Here is a 9,995-nt window from a genome sequence, read left to right as displayed (position 1 = left end):
AAAGACCTAAAAGAAATTTATTGGTGGGAAGGAATGAAGAGAGATGTAGCGGAGTTTGTATCTAAATGTTTGATATGCCAACAAGTTAAGGCTGAGCATCAGAAACCTACAGGTTTATTTCAAAAGATTGAGATACCAGAGTGGAAATGGGAAAGGATCACTATGGATTTTGTGATGGGGTTACCTAGAACCTTAAGAGGTTTTGACTCGGCTTGGGTGATTATGGATCGTTTAACAAAGTCTGCACAATTCTTACCCGTTAAGACTACCTATTCCGCATCTCAATATGCTAAACTTTATGTCGAAAGAATAGTTTCTTTACATGGTGTACCATTGTCTATAATATCTGATCATGGACCTCAATTCACCGCCCATTTTTGGAGGTCATTTCAGACAGCTTTAGGAACTCGATTGGATTTGAGCACTGCTTTCCACCCTCAGACAGATGGTCAGTCCGAGAGGACAATACAAATTTTGGAAGATATGCTTCGTGCTTGTGTGTTAGACTTGGGAGGAAGTTGGGATCAATACCTTCCTTTGATGGAGTTTGCTTATAATAACAGTTTCCAATCTAGTATTCAGATGGCACCATTTGAAGCCTTATATGGACGACGTTGCAGATCACCTATTGGTTGGTTTGAAGTTGAAGAGTCTAAACTTGAAGGTCCAGATATGGTTCAAGAAGCGATTGAAAATGTTGGTGTTTTATGTTGGCCTAATTTTTGGCTAAAACAATCTAAGATCATTTCAACCAATCTAGAGAGATACATCACCTACCTTTCTTCAAATCAACATAAGCACACAGTCATGAAGTAAAGTAGAACATCTTCAAATGCAGTTTTCAATAGAACTTCTCAGATGAAAATAGCAAATAAGAATAGCTGTATCGCACAAGAATAACAGAGGCATGCAACAGCGGAATAGTGAACACAACTCGCCTCACAGGAAAATGCCAATGGAGTGAAAAATATTCTCATAAAAAGAATCACCGGGGAAAAGTAAATTCCCTCAAGGCTGAGAGAAATAAACTCTCATGAATCAAGATGTTCATTTTCAACAGAGCATCAGGTAACGTGATTCAGCATCGATTAGAACATCTAGCATTGCGCCACAGAAGGCAACCCACAACACATAAAACTACTCTTCACAGATTCAGCAGACAATCAGCAGTACATCAGGCAGACTTACTAACTCTCCCCCTTTTTAGTCACAAAATATGCCAAACAGAAGCTTCATGCACGAAGAGTATCACAGAAATCCATAGTGCAGAGTATCAGAGCATAACAGATCCATATATTAGTATCTAGCAACCCGTAGTCTTGTAATAGCAGAAGCATTACTTCACATACATAAATGTAGCAGCATTGCTATACGTAACATATACTACACTCCACAACAGGAAGGGCAAATGTCTCAACATTAAGCACCACATCATAAAACATCAGATAACTACTCCCCTTCAAGACATGCATAACAGAGTATCAAAACATCACACACCACTCATGCAGAGCACATTCAGAACATATGCAGAGCACATACATCAGATACTATACATCACATACTGCTACCGTGCCTACAGCAGATGTTAGAGCATCTGTCAGCACATCATGCTCACTAAATAATACTACTCCCCCTCAATATCAGAGATGAGCAAAAATTTAATCAAACATTTTTACTCCCCCTCAAAATCAAGGATGAACAACAATTTAATCAGGCATTTTTACTCCCCCTAAAAAAAAACGCATATCAGAACAAAGTATCCGAGTGCCACATGCATATCATAACTTACTCCCCCTTAATTCTTGCAGAGCAAACATAAGTACTACGACACATATCAGATGTTGCAACATCAGATAGCACATCAACATTTTTACTGCACACTACTAACTACCAACTACTCCCCCTTTTTTAGACAAAATAGGGTCTTCATAGAAATAGAAGAAAATCCAGAGACATAGTGCAGAATATCACAGTCCAGATGCACACAGGGTGCTTAAATTTAGATCATAGCCCACACATGGAAAATAAATCCAAAAGAAACATTACACAGAGACACTGTCTTGGGGAATCATTTCCCTCATCTTCAACCTCAGAGTCTTCTTCCTCATTATCACCACCTGCATCAACACTCAGATTCTCATCAACACCTGCATCAGTTGCTTCTAATGCAGCTTCTTCAAGCTTCAGAGCATGAATCATTCGCTCAAACTACAACTTCTTTTCATCCAGCTAACTAGAGGTTATAAGTTGTAAAGCATATCTACTACCTCCATCACAACAAACACATAGTCAACATTCACAAAAGAGACATTTCCCCTTGTTTGCACAATATGACAAGGGCATAAGAAAACATTGTTCCAATCTCCCATGAACAGTCTTTGGCTGAGGTTCATCCAAGAAGTCAACCTCATCAAGATCAATCATCTCTTGTTCTTCATTTACTGTCTTTTCAGACTCAGTATCTTTATCACCAAGAGAGACAACTTTCTCTATACTATCCTTTGTTTTAGAGTCTTCAATAACATCAGCAGGAATATCATTGTTTTCTTTGTCCTGCAATTCATCTCCAGTAGCAGCCTCAAAATCACAGCTATCACCAAAAGACTTAGTGATAGTGGCAGCATTTGGATTAGGCTGGACATAGGATGTTCCAACATCCTGTGCAACATCAAGGGTAGTAATGTTCTCCTTGATAGAAAAAGTAACAAGCTCAACAACAGAATCAGAGATGGACTTATCAGATGGAGCCACATGATCATTCACAACTACAAATGGTTGTACAGTAGCATCAACAGTATTATCAGAGTTTGACATGGTGATCTGATTGAAATAAAATAGTTTTTGATTGAATTGAACTTCAAACAGAGCACAATCAGTGGGACAGTAGGTGAAAGAGAGTTGATTGCATGTTATGACACAGTTATGGCAATTTTGATATGATTGCCCGAAATTAGCGTGCATCACTGGTGGGATCGAAGTGAAAAATGTGGTTGCACGCTCAAAACTCCTTAACTGCTACAATTCCTTATGTAGGCAAATTCTTAATTTGCCCCTTAGCCTTTCAAACTCAACAACATCCAATGCTTTACTGAATATGTCAGCCACCTGTTCTTCAATAGCAACATGATCAAGCTTCACAATATTTTCTTCAGCTAAATCCCTGATAAATGGGACTTTGTTGACACGGGCAGGTTCTGATTTAGGATTAGTAGATTCATTGTTAGAACCTGAAACTTCATCAAATACAATATCATATGACTATTGAATGGATGATTCAACATCTGCTGTTTTGGTTGATGATGCATCATCAACTACCACATTCATTAATTCCACGGTAACTTTAGTTCTTGAGTTATAAACTCTGTAAGCTCTGCTGTTTATGGAGTATCCAAGAAAAATGCCTTCTGATGCACAGGAATCAAATAATTTTGCATTCTCAAATTCTTTGCCACGATCACTTCTTATTCTTACAATAACAACCTCCTTTTCTCTTTGAAGTTGTAAGCATAAGTTTCTAAAAGTTTCAAAGCTGTCTGATTTTTCTCTAAGGAAATCTATCCAAGTGAATCTAGAAAAATTATCTTCCAAAGCAAAAGCATACCTTTTACCACCAAGACTTTCAGTCTGCACAGGTCCCATCAGATCTATGTGTAATAGTTCAAGTGCTCTAGATGTAACCGGATGTTGGAGCCTCGGATGTGCCACCATGGTTTGCTTGCCTATTTGGCACTCACCACATATAGTTCCTTCCTCAATCTTGAGCTTTGGATTCCCCCTGATTGCTTCTTCTGCTATGACCTTCTTCAAACCTCTCAGATGTAAGTGACCAATTTCTTGATGCCACGGCTTCACTTTATCCTCTTTGCTTAAGAGACAAGTGGACAAGTGGTTTTCTTCTTCAGAGACCCATAAGTAGCAGTTGTCCTTTGACATCACACCCTTCATCAAGAGTCTTCCTTCTTCATTTGTAACAAGACATTCTGACTTTGTGAAGTTTACTTTCATGCCTTGATCACACAATTGACTAATGCTGATCAAGTTTGCTGTAAGTCCCTTCACTAACAAAACATTGTCTAAGTTTGGTAACCCATTGTCAATTAGGTTCCCAATTCCTTTTATTTCTCCCTTAGCTCCATCTCCAAATGTCACAAAACTTGTGGCATAGGATTTTAAGTTGGCAAGATATCCTTCCACTCCAGTCATGTGTCTTGAACATCCACTGTCAAAGTACCAATCTTGTCTAGATGATGCTCGTAGTGATGAGTGAGCTATCAGACATACATCATTCTCCTTTTCTTTCCACTCTTTCTTAGTCTTCACATTTTCTGGCTTTGGTGCAGGTGACCGGAAATTCTTTGGGTAACCATACAATTTATAGCAATAAGGCCTTATGTGCCCTTTCCTACCACAATAGTGACATCTCCAGTTCCTTCTCCTAGATTTAGGTCTTGACCAATTATTCCGATGTGGAGGAGGATGTTGAGGCATCGATCCAGTCTGTGCAGGAGGCTTAGGTTTGGGTTTTAACCAAGTGTCGGTTCCCTGGTGTGTGGGAGGATGTGGTGGTAAAAAGCCAGCACTAATAGGAAAAGTCTTCTCGATGGGAGTACTGATTGTAGCTTTGTTGTATCCCATTTGTTGATCAACAATCTCATAGTCAAAGCCAATTGGTTTCTTTCCTGCACTTTGTTTCAACAACATGGCTTGAAATTTTTCTTCTCCTGACCCATAAACTCTGACTTGTTTTCTAGCATGCTCCAAGTCACCATTCAGTTTTTCAATTTCTTTGTTGAGAGTATCAATTGTTACCAGACATTCATTCTTCTCAGCCTGCAGTTGACAATTCGCCTTCTTTTGTTTTTCCAACGCTTTATAAACTTCATTGCTTCTGATGAACAGATCCTTATAGGTAGTAAGCAGTTCCTCATAGGATGTTTCATCACATGATTCAGCATCAGACTCACACAGACCTGTCAGCGCATTGACATGTTTTGCAGATCCACTTTCAGTTTCCTCCTCTGAGTCATCCTCATCTGACCAAGTGATAGCCAGACTTTTCTTTTGTCTCTTCAGAAAGGTAGGACATTCAGCTTTGATGTGTCCATATCCTTCACATTCTTGACACTGGACCCCTTCTAACTGACTGGTTTTCTCATCACTTCTGGCCCTTCTTTGATCATTGGTCTGTTTGTTGATGTCGAGCTTGATGCTTGGCACATTGAACTTAGACTTTTTGTCCATTCTTTTCACGATTCTGTTGAATTGTCTTCCTAGCAGGACCATTGCTTCTGACAAACTTTCATCACTCTCCAAATCTGATTCTTCATCTTCTCTAGTGTTTGAGGCAAAAGCTAAACTTTTATTTTTCTTTTCTTTTCTTTGATTCATGCCTAACTCATAGGTTTGAAGTGAGCCTATTAGTTCATCCACTTGAATGTTGACCAGATCTTGAGATTCTTCAATTGCTGTCACTTTCATGTCAAACCTCTTAGGTAGAGATCTGAGAATTTTGCTCACAAGCTTTTCATCTGATATGGGTTCTCCCAAGGCATCAAAAGAATTTGCAAATTCTAAAATATTCATGTGAAAATCATGAATAGTCTCTTCTTCCTTCATACTCAGATTTTCAAAGTTTGTGCGAAGCATCTGAAGTTTGGACAACTTTACCTTGTTGGTTCCTTCATGTGCTTTCCTAAGTATCTCCCACGCATGTTTAGCCACAGTGCATCGTTTGACAAGTCTAAACATGTTGATGTCCACCCCATTGAATATGGCATTTAAGGCTTTTGAGTTTCCTAGAGCTAAGTCATCCTCGTCTTTAGAATAGTCTTTTGTAGGCTTGATTTCACTGGTTTTCTTTCCATCCTTATCAATGACCACTGGGGGTTCCCAGCCATTTTCTACAGCTTTCCATGTTCGGCTATCAATGGATTTAAGAAAAACCATCATCTTAGCTTTCCAGTAGTCATAGTTCTCAGGCCCTATCAGTAGGGGCGGTCTGGAAATTGTTCCTCCTTCCTTGTCCATTTCACCAGAAAGTATTTTCCCTGGAGCTCACCCTAAATCCAGAACAGGGTGCCTGCTCTGATACCAATTGAAATTCTGGCACACTAGTAACACGATGTTGAACACGATGCTCCAACACTGTATGTTTGATCCAATGATCCAACACTGTGTTCAACACTGAACTAGACGAACAATAAGGAAATATAAAATACACGAAACAGAATAACACAGTTATTTGTTAACCCAGTTCAGCATAACAGTCTACTCTGGGGGATACCAATCCAGGAGTGAATCCACTATGATAGTATTAGTTTGAAGCCCTCAATAAACGCCCCGTTTATGACTTCTCACCTAATCACCACCCGTGCTATATTCTACCTAAGTCACACCTAGGTATGAGAACCTCCGCTCACCTCCTCTTGATCACAGCCACTGTGATCGTACACTTCTAGATTCAACAAGTGAAGACACACTTCATAAAACACATACCAATTCCTTACTTAAAAGCTTTGGAATTGTATACACACACTATCTCCTTGCTTAGAAGCTCCAGAGATATTACAACACAAAGACACACAGTTCCTAATCAGTGTATAAATCAACACAAGACTCAGAACACAATTAACAATACTAAAACCCTAAACACACGCTTTGTAAGACTCAAATCTGGTTTCAGTGAGTTGCACAAGGGTTCAGTCTTCCTTTATATAGCACGAGCTAGGTCTTGAATTGGGCTTCAAAAACGCAGCTGGTCCAGAAGTTACTTCAAGGAATATTCTTGTATCAAATGTTTTGTTTCCTAAAATAGTTGATTTGTTTAGAAACAAAACTAGGTCATGGCCGCCTTCTAGAACATCAGGAAAGGCGCTACTTAGTGCACAATACTTCAGGTCAAAGCAACTTTGTAGAAGAAAATATATTTTCCACAAATATATTTTCACCAAATATTTATTCCTTCCATAAATATATTTATTGTCCATAAATATATTTATTGTCCATAAATATATTTTCAGTAGCAATCTCCTTGAATATATTTTCAATAATAATCTCCTTGAACCATAAAGATTTATTTGAAATAAATCTTTTATATTTTCTACAACAATCTTCACAAAATATATTTTAGAATCAAATCTTTTATCTCTTAATATTGAGGAACAAATAACACATAAATCGCTTACTGAAGATTCTGGAAACACCTGTGTGTTGTTGGCACACAAATTAAAAGGCGTGGATTAATTCTTCAATCAAATCTTTCAAAGATCTTACGCAAAAATATATCATTCGCGAAAACAGAGCGCACTGGATGTGGTATCCAATGTTGAAGCATGAATGTTGTATCCAATGTTGAAGCATTCTATCCAACATCTTGCTTGAATATTTGTTTTAGCAAAAATGAGGCCAACATAAAGTATTGTGCACTAAGTAGCGCCTTTCCTGATGTTCTAGAAGGCGGCCATGACCTAGTTTTGTTTCTAAACAAATCAACTATTTTAGGAAACAAAACATTTGATACAAGAATATTCCTTGAAGTAACTTCTGGACCAGCTGCGTTTTTGAAGCCCAATTCAAGACCTAGCTCGTGCTATATAAAGGAAGACTGAACCCTTGTGCAACTCACTGAAACCAGATTTGAGTCTTACAAAGCGTGTGTTTAGGGTTTTAGTATTGTTAATTGTGTTCTGAGTCTTGTGTTGATTTATACACTGATTAGGAACTGTGTGTCTTTGTGTTGTAATATCTCTGGAGCTTCTAAGCAAGGAGATAGTGTGTGTATACAATTCCAAAGCTTTTAAGTAAGGAATTGGTATGTGTTTTATGAAGTGTGTCTTCACTTGTTGAATCTAGAAGTGTACGATCACAGTGGCTGTGATCAAGAGGAGGTGAGCGGAGGTTCTCATACCTATGTGTGACTTAGGTAGAATATAGCACGGGTGGTGATTAGGTGAGAAGTCATAAACGGGGCGTTTATTGAGGGCTTCAAACTAATACTATCATAGTGGATTCACTCCTGGATTGGTATCCCCCAGAGTAGGCTGTTATGCTGAACTGGGTTAACAAATAACTGTGTTATTCTGTTTCGTGTATTTTATATTTCCTTATTGTTCGTCTAGTTCAGTGTTGAACACAGTGTTGGATCATTGGATCAAACATACAGTGTTGGAGCATCGTGTTCAACATCGTGTTACTAGTGTGCCAGAATTTCAGAAAAAGTTAAAGTAATACAAGATCGTTTAGTTACGGCTCAAAGTAGACAAAAATCTTATGCGGATAAAAGACGTCAGCCTTTAGAGTTTAGTGTTGGAGAGCATGTGTTCTTACATGTTTCTTCGATGAAGGGTGTTCTAAGATTTGGCAGGAAGGGAAAGTTAAGCCCCCGATTCATTGGGCCGTTTGAAATTCTCGATAAAGTAGGGAAAGTGGCATACCGTTTAGCCCTTCCACCAGACCTCTCAAGTGTTCATCCTGTTTTTCATGTATCCATGCTTCGGAAGTATGTCCACGACCCTTCTCATGTTATTCAGCATCAAACAGTGCAACTGGATGAAAACCTTAGCTATATCGAACAACCAATAGTTATAGTAGATAGACGTGTGAAACGATTACGTTCTAAGGATGTTGCTTCGGTGAAGGTGGTTTGGTCAGGACCATGTGGTAAAGAGATGACTTGGGAGCCAGAATCAATTATGCGCGAAAAGTATCCTCATTTGTTTGAAGCGCAAGGTTAGTACGGTCATAATAATTCGAGGACGAATTATATTAAAGGGGGGAAGATTGAAATGGTTGGTATTATATTTTTTCTAATAATTATTATTATAATGATAATGATAAAATAATAGTGGGAAAAAAATAAATAAATAAAGAATAGGTGGGCAGATTTTTTACGGGACAATATATATCCTCCTTCATCTTTATCTTATATTTTTTTACCAAAAAGACAATCACAACACACACAAGTCTAGAGCTTTCCTTATTTCTCCTCTCTGTTCCTATCCTCGTCTCCCTCACCTCTCATCTATCCATTCTATCTTTCTTCATTTTCTTACAACCTTTCCCCTAAATTCTATCATATGTTCTACTTGTTATGAACTCAAGCTTGGAAAGAATATTGAGTGAGAAGTGAAAATACCCATTCATGGAGAGTTTGATATTTGGTGTTCCTTGAGATTCGGTGGAAGTTGCTCCGGTGGCCGTTCCGGAAGGCGTTGCTAGGAACGGAGTTGCCTCTTCATAGTTATCCGCGAGTGGCAGGATAGACCGTTCTTGATATTTGTAGATTCCAGCAAGTACCCTCTTTTTGGTAGGCCCTATCTTTAATAGAGGCCAATATTTTGCGACTTCAGTATGATGCGGCTATATTTTGGGTAGAACTTGTTTAGAGGTCTTTAGGTGTATGTAGTACTACAAGTTTGTAACGCTGCTATATGTATAGTCACTATCATGGTGGATATGTTAAATTTAGTATAATTAAGGACCTGCTGTTGGAACATGTTTTGATGTAAATAGATAATGCAGGGATAAAAATGAATATTTTAGGATTGTAAGAAAAACAAAGGAGACTTTGCCAAATTTTTGGTAAATTCTAGAGATGTGAATATATGTGTATTTTTATATTAGGCTTGCTAGACTTAGTTATTTTTCTGTAGCTACGGTTAGTCTGCGCGCCGGTCATGATCTTGAAAGAGGGTCATGACAGTATACGAGAGAATAAAATTCTCATTGCTACTGTGATCTGCAAATACTGTTCGCTACAATTGCAAGCAACCACTTATCTGCTATGAATCTTAGTTGTTTGTGGTATTTATGACTTTATGCTGTGAATTTTATAATCCAACATTTGAGTTTCACAGTACATAACTTTTGTTAATGTCTTCCATACTTCTGTAAAAAATTTAAATTGTTTTCATCAACAGCTTAAATTATCCAGCAATGAGGAAGAAACATGAGCAGTGAGCACAGATCATAATTTCAACTTTATGTTACCATAACCA

This window comes from Trifolium pratense, linkage group LG6 (assembly GCF_020283565.1).
Source record: "Trifolium pratense cultivar HEN17-A07 linkage group LG6, ARS_RC_1.1, whole genome shotgun sequence".
In the NCBI taxonomy this organism is placed as follows: Eukaryota; Viridiplantae; Streptophyta; class Magnoliopsida; order Fabales; family Fabaceae; genus Trifolium; species Trifolium pratense.
Note: the sequence above shows the minus strand (reverse complement) of the source record.